The sequence below is a fragment of the Hipposideros armiger genome, unplaced genomic scaffold, assembly GCF_001890085.2.
Source record: "Hipposideros armiger isolate ML-2016 unplaced genomic scaffold, ASM189008v1 scaffold_259, whole genome shotgun sequence".
NCBI lineage: Eukaryota > Metazoa > Chordata > Mammalia > Chiroptera > Hipposideridae > Hipposideros > Hipposideros armiger.
Genome location: NW_017731609.1, coordinates 7469 through 19754, shown reverse-complemented (window position 1 = coordinate 19754; position 12286 = coordinate 7469). Strand labels below are relative to the sequence as shown.

General features: G+C 38.7%; 1 long non-coding RNA gene across 1 annotated transcript in view; it reads right to left on the bottom strand.

The window, feature by feature from the left end:
- LOC109390251 (uncharacterized) overlaps positions 1 to 11698 on the bottom strand; it is a 31804-nt gene extending 20106 nt beyond the window's left edge. The window contains exon 1 of the long non-coding RNA XR_002125531.1: positions 11579 to 11698. This is a non-coding gene — a long non-coding RNA (uncharacterized LOC109390251). The remainder of the gene's footprint in view (positions 1 to 11578) is intronic.
- Between the last annotated feature and the right edge of the window lie 588 nt (positions 11699 to 12286).

Genomic DNA, 12286 nt, shown 5'->3' with positions numbered 1-12286 from the left:
GTTGTTCATCATCTTAGCTGTAGAGGGCAGTGTCACTGGCCCTCATATGCGGGATCCGAACCAGGGTCCTCTGGCATCCCAAGCCAGTTCTTAACCATTGCGCCACTCGGCTGGCCCAAGGTACTTCTAATGAAAGAAATAACATAAGCATATCTCCAGAACTTATTACAGTATATATTTTTTAAAACTTTTATTTTCATTTTCCAATGTCAGCACTTTTAAACCTTATTAGAGTGCAATATATTTATGTGTTCTTTCTACCGTGAATCTTTTTTCCAGGTTTTTTTTACATGAACTAGAATAATGTAAGCATGTTTTATCTTTTTTATCTTATATTTATTTCAGATATACCATTTGCTAACTCTTTTCTATTTATCACCTTTCATATTTTCCCCAACAGCTTCTTTGGAGATTTGTGACACTTAATCTACTTTTACTAAACTCTTAAATAATGGGTTTAAAAAAAATTTATTCTTTGAATATATAAATTTTCTATTACATAATTTTTAGGCAATTTAGATTTAATTTTCATTTTATCTTGATCCTTTAAGATTCTTCCAAAAAGAAGCTTTTTTGTCTGTTGCACAAGCCTCTTAGATTAAACAGATACTATTTGACTCATTGTTCATCATTTCTAGACCTCACTCCTAAATTGTAGGAGAATCCATATTGACAATACTTATTTACTTACTCCTGGAAGATATAAAGTCTCTAAATGACAGTACATCCCGTTTTCGCCAATAAACCCTGAAGTCATACAGAAAGACACCATGAGTTGCCTCATCCATCCACAGGGCATTTGTGTGGGAAGTTGTAAGGGCATTTGACAGCCTGGCAAACTGAATAGCAAGATTGTGTGAAGTTTTTTCAGAATCATGCTGAAAAATCATAATGAAATGTTCCACTCTTAGTGTCTCTTGTACCTTTCCCTTTTGCATTACCTTATTGTGAGAAACCTTCCAAATATTCTTGATTGATTGAAATCAAGGAAGGAAGATAATGTCCACTGACTTTTCACAATTCTAAAACAGTGCCAGGTAAAGCCATTCTGATTTTTGAATCTATAAACAAGGATGAAAAATACCCTAAAAAAGTACCAGTTATGATATTTACATTCGCTTTAGTACATATCTAATACAAGAAATGTAAACACATCAGAAATTGGGACAAAACATTATTTGAGAAAGATCGGCATTAGTTGAAATCATTAAGAGCATAGCATTCATTTTCCGCCTGTCATCATTAAGTGATGTTTGCTAAATCAGAGAGGATGACTTTGATTGCTCCCATTCACACAATCTGATATGATTATTTTGACTGCATATTATCACGTGCATGAAACTCACATCAAATTAGTCTCATAAAAATGAATGCCAGAACAAGCACATGAACCTGAAGTGGCTACATTAGCTTCCAGCTCAAATTCAAACTTCCTCATTTACCTTTCCTTTCCGTAGAAGCCTAAGCATTCTTCCTTCTTGCTATTCTATGGGTGTGGCATTTGTTCCATGCTGCTTTCAGGGTAGAACCAGAATGCTTTGCTATGATTTACTGGGTCTTCCTTAGCCAGCTCCTGCCAGTGCCTCCAGCCTCATTGTCCCTGGCACACACAGCTAAACCGGGACATATGACAAGCTCTCTGTTCTCTCTTTCCTGTTTACCTTCACCAAATGATTCCATCTGCCTGGAATGTTCTTCCTCTCCTCCCTCTGGCTAATTCCTTCTTGCCTTAAGATTTCTCTTAGGCATGAACAACTGTGGGAAAACTTCCTTTATCCTCTTGTTCCTCCCCACACTGTGCCACGTAGCCCTCCTCTGAGGTCAACAAGCAGACCACACATGCTCAGCTTTAGCGCGGCACTTGTCCCTCCGCATGCTGTCAGCTACAGTCTGCTCTGCTTTTGAGACCAGAACAGAAACCAGGTCTCTAATCTGTGTGGCCCCCTCACCTAGAACAACGAGTGAAAGAGTAAGTGTTTATTAAATGAATACCCAACATTGTGCCTTTGTTCATATTCCTCCCCCTTGCCCAAAATTCCCTCCTTCATTTCGTCTGCCTATTCCAATCTTTTTCTCCTCCCAGAATTCCACTGAAGCCCCACCCCTCTATGAAGCCCCTTTTCTTCTCTGTTTTTTGAGAGCATGTGGTTTGTTTTTTACTAATTTTCTCAAAGTCTTATAGACCCAACTCAGACCAGAAGACCTTCTAGGTAAGGATTAAATCTTTATAACTTCTGTACATGGTGTTTGGTCACATAGAAGGTTCGTAGTACTTAGTGATTGATTTGCCTGAATGAGGAATAAAACACCCTGGAAATAAGGTAGAGGGTCAACCCTTTCAAAAGAATAATGATCTATACAAGGCTATGGCACCTTTTTAAAATAAAATAATTCCCTTTGTTTAATATAAGCACTATTATCCTCATCATTATTTTTATTATTATTATTTGCCTAATAAAACACATCTATCCTGAAGCCAAGAAAAGCAATAAGACTAGTGACATGCTTTGAGTGCTTTTATTAGTCAGAACACTGGTCTATTACATGCTCAAGTCTTTAATATGCATGAAACAATATTCTCTGATGCAACAAATGATTACAGAAATATATTAAAGCATTCATTCTGAATGGAAATACATGGACAAGGTAATTCCCAAGGCTCAGAGCAACTACAAAGAGGAATAGAAACTGAAGTAGGTCATTTCTCCCCAGAGAAATTCTATGGAGATTGCTTTCAATTTGGGGTTTTAAATCTAAGAAGTTGTGGCATAAAGAATTGAAAAATAAGGTTCCTGGCTTGTTCACATGCAAGCTCTGGTTAATTTTTTTGTTTTCTTGTGGGTATTTTTAGGGTTTGGGGTAAGAAAAATGTATTTTTTCTCTTATAAGGACCACGCAGTGACAGTTCCATCACAGGGCCTGTTTGTTGTCAAAGAGCCAGGAACCTACTTGCTATTCTAGACTACGAGCTGGTTAGGGACCTTGGTGAAACCTCCTGACCTTTCTGAATCTTAGCTTTTTTATCTTTCAAATAGGAACAATAACATTTTCTTTGCTTCCCCCAAATTGTTGTTGAGTGGAGTGGGACTGGGGAGTTGAATAAAATAGGAAGTTAAAAAATTTCAAAGCCAATTCAAAAGCAAGGCATTGAAAACTTTACTTGTTCCCACAGTAATTTACAAACACCTATATGAGACCATGAGACTAGCACAAATATATGCTTCATGTAGGCTTCAATCCAAACCTGCTTGGCCTATCTACAGGGAGAATTATTTTGGAGCTAGCTAGCACACTTGTCTGGGAATATGGTCCTGAATTGTACTCTTCTTTCAACCAATCAATCAACAAATACAGAAGGTGCCAAAAAAAATGTATACACATTTTTAGAAAGGAAAACTGTATTTAAATTGTAATCCTCAATGTATACCAATAACAAAAGATGAATACAAGTCATGTTTGACTTCTACAGTTACAAGAGGTGCTCAAAGTGGTTACCATCCAGACACTTCTGATTGCGGTGAACTACTGCTTGAGCAACATTGACCAAAGTGTTCACTTGAAGACATTTTTTTGGCACCCCCAGTATACATTGATTAACAGGCATTCACAGGCAAGTAGGGTGGATACTGTATAGAGTATCCAAAACCATAATACATATTTGAAGACATATGGCATGTACGTATGTTAAGTTAATTAAAAATCCACCCAATATAATTGTGTGGGAGTGGGTTGGGAGGGGGTCAGGAGACTGGAGGGCTGTCCTAACAAAGCCCACAAGACTCAGTGGCTTAAACAAAAGAAATTCCCACACAGTCCTGGAGGCTGGTAATCAGAAGTCAAAGTGTCAGCAGGGTGGGTTTCTTCAGAGGCCTTCTCCTGTGCTGAACCCTCTGTGTGTATCTGCATCCTAAACTTCTCTACTCATATTCACACTAGTCACTTTGGATTAGGACCCACCTTCATGATTTCATTTTATTATAACTTAATCACCTCTTTAAAGTCCTTATCTCCAAACATGGCCACTTTCTGCAGCCCTGGGGGTTAGCACTGTAACAAATAAATTCGGGGGAACACAATTCAGCCCACAATGGGTATAATTCAGGTACTTAGAGGAAAAGGAGAGAAGGCATTTTTGGCAGAGGGAAGGTTCAGACACAGAAAAGTGTGGGCAGGCAGGGACGGTGAGTAAACCAGGATCATTTAACTCACATTAGTGATGCACTTCACACTCACCAGAATACACTGTTTCATTTAATCCTCACAACAGTCCTCAATGACAGATTGTTCTTTGAAAATTAGAGAACTAATATTTAAGTGGCTTATCTCCCATCTCGCTACTCTTACTTAGTGTGCTTGGGGGACCTTGTTCCAGAGCAGATTCTTATTCATTAAGTTTGAAGAAGCGGAGCCTGAAAATCAGTGTTTCTAACAATGCTGAGTTCGGGCTGCTGGTCTGTGACCACACTCTGAGCAGCAAGAGAGCAGGGCACAGTGGAGCAGAGCAGTAAAAAGTTATGTTTTAAAAAGATATGATGGGAACAGGCTATGAGTTTATACTTGACTGTGGTATTGAAACTGCTGTCTCTGGATCATGAGACAGATTAGGTATAATCTTGCAAAAATCAAACAGTAATGATAGTGTCCCAATTCGTAAAAAAAAAAAATAATGAACGAATTAGGTGGGGTTTTCTAAATTAAAAAATGTATCTCATAAAATTTTCTTTAAAAGCTTAACGTGTAACTGCAATGAAAATACAAGCAGCAAGAAATTTCCAGAAAAAAAAATGGAAATAGCCAATCATGCTTAATATGACAATAGGATCTTAAGAAAGATGTGCTCAATCTGTGATTTTTGTGTTATACACAATAAAAACATCTTCCTCCTACAGATATTATTCTTAGTGTATTTACTGGAATATAATATTACTCTATGGTGCTCTTTCCATAGCACCCAGGCTTCTAGATGCATAAGCTGGAAATGACCATAGGAAAAGGAAGACTACTTATGCTTGTCCAGGGAATGAATATGGGAGCTTGTGCAGGATGAGTGAGAGGAGGAAGGAACACTGAAAGCAAAAGAATTCAGCAGGAAGTTATGAACCTCTGAGCAAGAGTAGTAATAAAAAGCAAAGGGTTAGAGGTTGAGCTGTCCAGATTGGGGGCCTGAACTCCACTGGACAGTGTTACAGGCCTCATATTTCATAGGCAGGAATGGAGTCCAACTGGTCATGCTTATCAACAGGCCTCATTTAAGAAACCGATGCCAGGGAAAACTGCTCCATATATTTTAAGGTCTGTTAACAACTCGTGGTTAGAATTAACCTGGGAAATAAACATAGTAGAAATGTCCTCAGAAGTAATCTTAAAACTGCTCTCTGAATCACTATTTCTCTAAGATAAAAAAAAAAAGCAGCACAAGGATTCAGAAGTGGCATCTTTTCCAAATCAATTAAATTTGGAAAATGTTAGATACTATATAGCCACTGTTTAGAGATATGAAATGCACATTCAGTTATTTAAAGTTCTGAGAATCCCACTATTAACAATCAAACACACTGAAAGCCTTATTGAGCTCTAATACAACATTTCCTTAATTTACCACCTAATTCCTTTTTTCGACAAACACCCCACTAACATCAAGGTTAAATGATGTTTTGAGGAACATATCTTAGAAAACACTGTTCTACATTAACTAGCTGAACAAATATTTTATTCTTTGTAGTTTGTAAACTCTTAGGCAATTCCTCCAATTAATGATTTGGGAGAGAAATTCACCATTTTCTAAAATTTTTATGAAGACATGGACCCAAACTTACGAATCTCAATCTCTTCACACTGGTAATGGATGCTTCTGTTGAACTTCTAGCCAGTCAGTCAGTCAGTCAATCAATCAGTCAGTCATTTATCATTCATCACATAGGAATTGAGTATTCACTTTTGTGCAAAGCACTGTCCTAGGCACTTTGGTGGCATTTGGTAAATTATAGTCTCTGTGTTCAAAAAATCTAGAAGGAAGGAGAGAAGACTAAATAACTATAAGCAGGAGACCAAAAGAGGAAAGAGGAACGGTGATGTGGTTTTGGAAAGGAATAGATCACAGCCACTCAAGAGAATCAGGAAAGGCATTTGAATGGGAAGGTTTTAATAGATGGAAACTGGAGGTAGGTGACAGGTAATCATATAACACCATCCAAAACTAAACAATTATGAAAGTGAAAGGTGATACCATTTACAATTACTCCAGAAAAATAAGCATAAACTGGCCAATGTAGGTTAGGGGGAAGAAATGAGTCAGACCCTCTATTTGCAGAGATCACTGGGGCAAGCAGAGGATGGGGAATGGGCCATCAAGGCCAGGCCATTAGGCAGGCAACCTGGCCCCAGCTACCTTTGGACCTCATCTCCTACACCTCTGTGTCCACCCATGCCACTGCCCCCAGACACACCAAACAAGCTCTTCTCAGGGTCTGTGCACTGTGTTCCTCACATGTCCACATGCTTAATGCCTTCATTTCATTCATGTCCAAATAAAAAGTCCTTCTGGTGATATGTCACCAAAAGGGAGTGATGTGCTCTGACTTATACTTTAAAAGGATCGTTTTGACAACCATGTGGAAAGTAGACAGGTCAGAGCAAAAGTAGAGATCCAAAGTGGGAGGCAGTGAAGTGGTCCAGGTCAGAAATAAAGGATTGACTCTAAGAAGATTGGTTTAGCAGCAGCATGTAAGAAATGAAGAGTGAGACCAGTTGGGAAGCTTGGCTCATTTAGACAAGATGGATTAAAACCTGAATTAGGATTGTGAGAATGACAATAGGCAAATGAAGGGATAGAAGTGACAGGCTTGGCATCTGATTGTACATGGGGGAAAGGAAAAGCAGGGGGTTTAAAAAATATCTCTGCAACAACACTCTCCAAATTGTACACCTGAGAAATGCCTCGCAGAGAGACGTTTCTAGGTGTTGGACAAGTCCACTGAGAAACACTTGTGTTCCAGACATCTTCTTAGAGAGCCAAGGCACACAGGGGGAAATTCAAGGTTCTGAGAAGTTCAACTGTACACGCTCTTTTTACTTGATTTGCCTTTACAAATTTGACAGTGGAACTTAAAAAAACAAAACAAGTTAACACCTATAAACATCCTGCTAGAGCCATAGTTTTCCAGCTAGCTAGAACTAATAGGTAAATTTTCACCAGTTTTTCAAGCTACAATCATTTGTAGTTTGAAATCAATCATCACGGGACTAGTTACATCGGGAATCAGCAAACCACTGATTAGCTGTTTTTGTGCAACTGAAGTTAGGATGGCTTTTATAGTTGAAAAAAATTAGAAGATAATGACACATTATATGACAAAATTATATAAAGTTCAAATTTCAGTGAATAAAATTTATTGGAACACAGCCATGTTTATTCATTTGTGTATTGTCCATGGCTGCTTTCACCTACAGCAGCAATTAAGTAGTATAGTTATATGTGGATTTTCAACTGCATGAGAGGTCACAATATAGATATTGTGGCCTAACCTACATTGGCCAGCTTATGCCTATTTTCCTGGAGTAATTGTCAATGGTATCCCCTTTCACTTCCATAAGTGTTTAGCTTTGGATGGTGTTATATGATAACCTCCAATTTCCATCTATTAAAACCTTCCCATTCAAATGTCTTTTCTGATCCTCTTGAGTGGCTGTGACCTATTCCTTTCCAAAACCACATCAACTTTCCTCTTTCCTCACTTGGTCTCCTGTGTATAGTTATTTAATATTCTCTTCTCCCTTCTAGATTTTTTGAAGACAGAGGCTATAAATTATCAGATGCCACCAAAGTGCCTCTAGCCCCCATGATATTCAAGGGTCAATTGTAGTTGTAACAGAGACCACGTGACCTGGAAGCCTAGAATATTTACTATTTGGTCCTTTATAGAAAAAGTTAGCCAACCTGTAATGCACACCATGGAAACCAGCAAATACTATAAATCAGAGCTTTCGGGTGGGGGCGTTTACCATCACACCACTGGAATATGCTCGTCCAAGATTTCTAGTCTAGGAGATTGGAGAAATATGGTAATGCCATGAGCAGAAAAGCAAGAATGATGAGTTGATTGGGGAGCAATGTGACAACTTTGGTCTGCTTCATGACATTGTACTGCTGGGACTAGAAATAAAATTTTGGGAATCACTCACACAGAGGTGATAGTTAAGGGAGTATACGACAATGAGATCTGAGGGCAAAGCTCCGAGTCATGCCAATAGTTGGGGAGTTTGGTTGAGAACAAAGAAATGAAAGGATACAAGGAAAACCAGGTGCCTTTAATTCATGTGAGAGAAGTGTTTGAAGGGAGGATGAGAAAATTCGTCAGATTTGGTGATTAGGTAGTATTTTGTGATTTGAACACCCTTCAAGACAAATGAAAAATGATGAAGGAAAGTCAGCAGGCATGGACCGGACTGTTTTTTTTATTCTTTAAGAAATGGACAAGCAATGATGACAGCTTGAAGAAGCTGAGTTTAATATATATACATATATATTTTTTTTTTCAATTGTGGGGATACCTGAGTTTGCTTGAAGTCAGAAGGAAAATTGTTCATGGAAAGAAGTGATAAAGTTTATATCTACAAGTATATCATGACACACAAAACAAGGACTGCCCCAGTGGGCCAGCCCACATCACAGACCTGAACCTAAATCAGTCTGCACTTATGGGAAACACCTGTCAAGGAACCCAAATGTACTCTGGTCACACTCCTCCGACTCAACTTTAGCTAGCTTACCTTACCCTGGAAAATGGCGTCGGCTAGCCTCGTAAGGAAATCCCCAACTTCCTAGCCAATTATGCCTTGTTTTTGTGTTGCCTTTTCTAATGCTCAATAAAACTTGCTCTTACCCAAAATCCATGGAGAAGAGGCTCCGCTGCTTGTGAGGGGCTGCACTCCCTCATCCATGGATTGTTTTCCCTCAGATAAAGTACATCAAACTCATTACTAAATTGTTTTAATTTTGTCACTTGGCAGAAGTAACTGGAAGAAGCCAGACTGATGAGACAAGTAATAGGACAAAGTCTTGGGGACCGTGGAAACAAGATCAACATAAAGGGTGGTGGGGTCAATTTTGGAAAGCAAACCCTCCTTTCTGAGACAGGAGGGACAGAAGAGAGGAAGGGGAAATGTAAACAAAGCCAGAGGTGGAGAAGGTTGGCATTAAGAACATCTGCACAATCTCAAAAAAATGATAGGTGAGGTGATTTGTAGAGAGGGCAGAGGTGAGAGTGCACTTTGGAGGTCAAAGTGAATGGGGACTGTAGAATATCCCCAGATTTCACAGGGAATTTATGTGTCACCTTATTATATATTATGTTATCCATTCCAGAATGCAAGCCCAGTTGTCAACCAAGTGGCCCACATTTGTGTATCAATATCTGAAATACCCTCCTCACTGGGAGGAAGAACAGGAAACAACAAACGCTTGTTGATTGATTTTCACAAATTCAGCAAAATGAAGCCTTTAGGCTGAATAAGCTAATCAACCCATCAGTGACAGGCGCCAGGCTGAGCTATGAAGCTGCAAAGAGAGAAATACACACAGTCTCCACCCTAAGGAAGCTTACAATCTAGCCAAAATCTGAGCCCAAGCATTTGCTCAGGTTTTCAGTGGTTTACCATAGATTGAGTGCACTATAGTTAAAAGCCATAAGCAAAACAGTACACAGGAACAGCATTTGTGAATCACCGGGTGGTGAAGCTGTACATCATAGCAATGGATCATCTAGACTGTATTTTTAGACTGTGTTTTTTAGATATTAAATAATTTCTCAATTTGCATTGCAACTCATCACATTTATTTTTAAATACACTATTTGCTTAAACAATCATACCTTTGCTCCGTCAACCCTCTCCACTGTAAATTAGTTCTCTCTGTGTGTTTCCTCATTGCACAGTAGAAAAGTTAAACGAAAAATAGCCCTAAGAGTGAATCATGAATTAAGACTGAGTATAAAGTGTCTTTGATTTCTAATATATCTATATCTATATCTATATCTATCTATCTATCTATCTATCTATATATATATATATATATATATCTGGGCCATTAATTACGTATCAAAATGAATGGTAATCTGTCCAAATACATCCTTTTCCAAAAAATATTTGGCAAATAAAACTGCAAATATAAAGTTTTAAATGTGAATAAAAAAAAGAGAATGGAAAGCACTTACATTAGTCTGCAATGACAAGTCATTTCCAGTTAATCTACTCTTCTTTTCTTCACATTGAGAAAATAAACATGTTACCTATTTTTTAAGAAAACTAGTTTAGATACACTGTAACATGGAGGGGACCTACCCAACTTTGGGTGCACCCACTGTGTATGTAATCTAAATCGTGATATGTTCAAGTAGCACCCCTTTTGGATCTTCCCAGACGAAAATAAAACATTATAAATTAAATGCTGGTGAGATAACAAAATTGCTTTTCATATTCATATGCCAAGGCCCTCTGGGGCACTACCGTCAGTGACTTTAGAATTGTATTTTCTGGGGTAGAAAGGTGTAACTTGTGTTTCCACCTGGGTTTATACCAGGGTTAAAAATAATAATAGTTATAGTAATGACAATGATGATGATGATGATGGTGATGATGGCTTCAAAAATGTCAAGTACGCCAGCATTCCTTGCTCTGTTCCGAGTTAAGAGGCGGTTCCTCCGTGTTTGTGGTTTTTGCAGTCAAGATATATCACCTAGTTTGGTCAGTTGCCTTGTCAGTTACCCACACACAATGTGTGTGCACTCATACACACACGCACGCATGCACGTGCTCACACACACACACACACACACACACACACACACACACACACACACACAGAAACAAATGAGTTCCCGCACTTCATTCATGTCAGAACTCAACAGCTTGAGTAGCACAAATATTCTGCAGTCACTCATGAAAAGAAATTTTTAATAATAAATATCTAACAATTAATGGGCTGGTAGCTGCAATTGTCTTCAGGGCATACTATCTAATTTCCTTGCAATGTTTCATATCCTTACTTTTCACGCTGCAACAGTCTATCATTAAAACCAAATGCAGGTTTCTATCACTTTTATTTATTTTTCAAATCAACTTATAAATCAGTGCCAGGCCTTGTTACAGATGAGTTCCAATAAATTATCGGCTGTGGACAAATTCTGAATGTTAAACACTTCCTTTCTCCTCCTCCCGCCCTTGTCTCTGTCTGTCTCTTTCTCTCTTTTGTTTTTCCTCTCTCCTGCTCTGAGAGATGAGACTTCTCTGCAGCCCTCGAGGCCTGCATACCTCACTGGCTGTGCTGTGGGTACAAGTAACATAGAACCCCTAGTACTTAATTATGTGCTATTTAAATAATGCAAAAAGACATTTATTTTTCAGAAAAAAATATCAATATAGGAGACAAGAGTCATTTTACAGTCCTTGGGAAATTTACCTTTCTGAATTTCAAAAGTGAAAGCCTTCTTGTTAGAGGCTTTTTACATCCTCTCAGCAGCCTGAGACTGAAGACATGAGGTCTATTTTTTACAGATGTCAGTCTGGTAAGTAGCCCACCTACCTTTTCCAAACTGCTCTGTCACCTCCAAGACACCCTTTGGCATGCTGTGACAGGCTCCGGCTAGCTCTCCCTGGAAGGATTGGGGTCACAATATCTGGGTTTCTGCTGCCACTGGCATTGGGCCTACAGGACACACAGGAAACATGAGACACCCTTCCTGTGAGATTAGGGAACAAAGATTCTAAAGAGACATAGCCTGTTATGATAACCCGTGACTGTCACATGCTTACTCACACTCATACACACACTCACAAAGTGTGCCTGAAATAGTCTTATCTTAGATGGAAACAAAGTAAAGCACTTTAAGATCCTTAAAACAGCAAAACCCTTTAATGCAAGCCATTGTTAAAGTTGCCCGCCTCATTGCATAGCAGGTAGGTAGTACAATGCATTTCACTGCATTACATGTCTTTGCCATAATTTTGACTGCTGATCTATTTATAGTAAGTAAGACTATATAGCACCTTCTTGATATTGCTCATTTGACAAACTCAAGAAAGCTCTCTAAAATGTCATTTGTAAATTCTGATATTCCAGTAAGTTCTTGGAATGGACTTCTAATGTTCTGTTTCTCAAGTTTCAGCAAGGCTTTCTTCCTGGAAATGCATAGCAGCCTGGGGATAAGGACGAACTAAAAAGCTGAGGTCTGGACAGTGATCCTGGCAGGTTGGGGACAGGCCCCCAAATATTGTCCTGGGAGGCAGCACC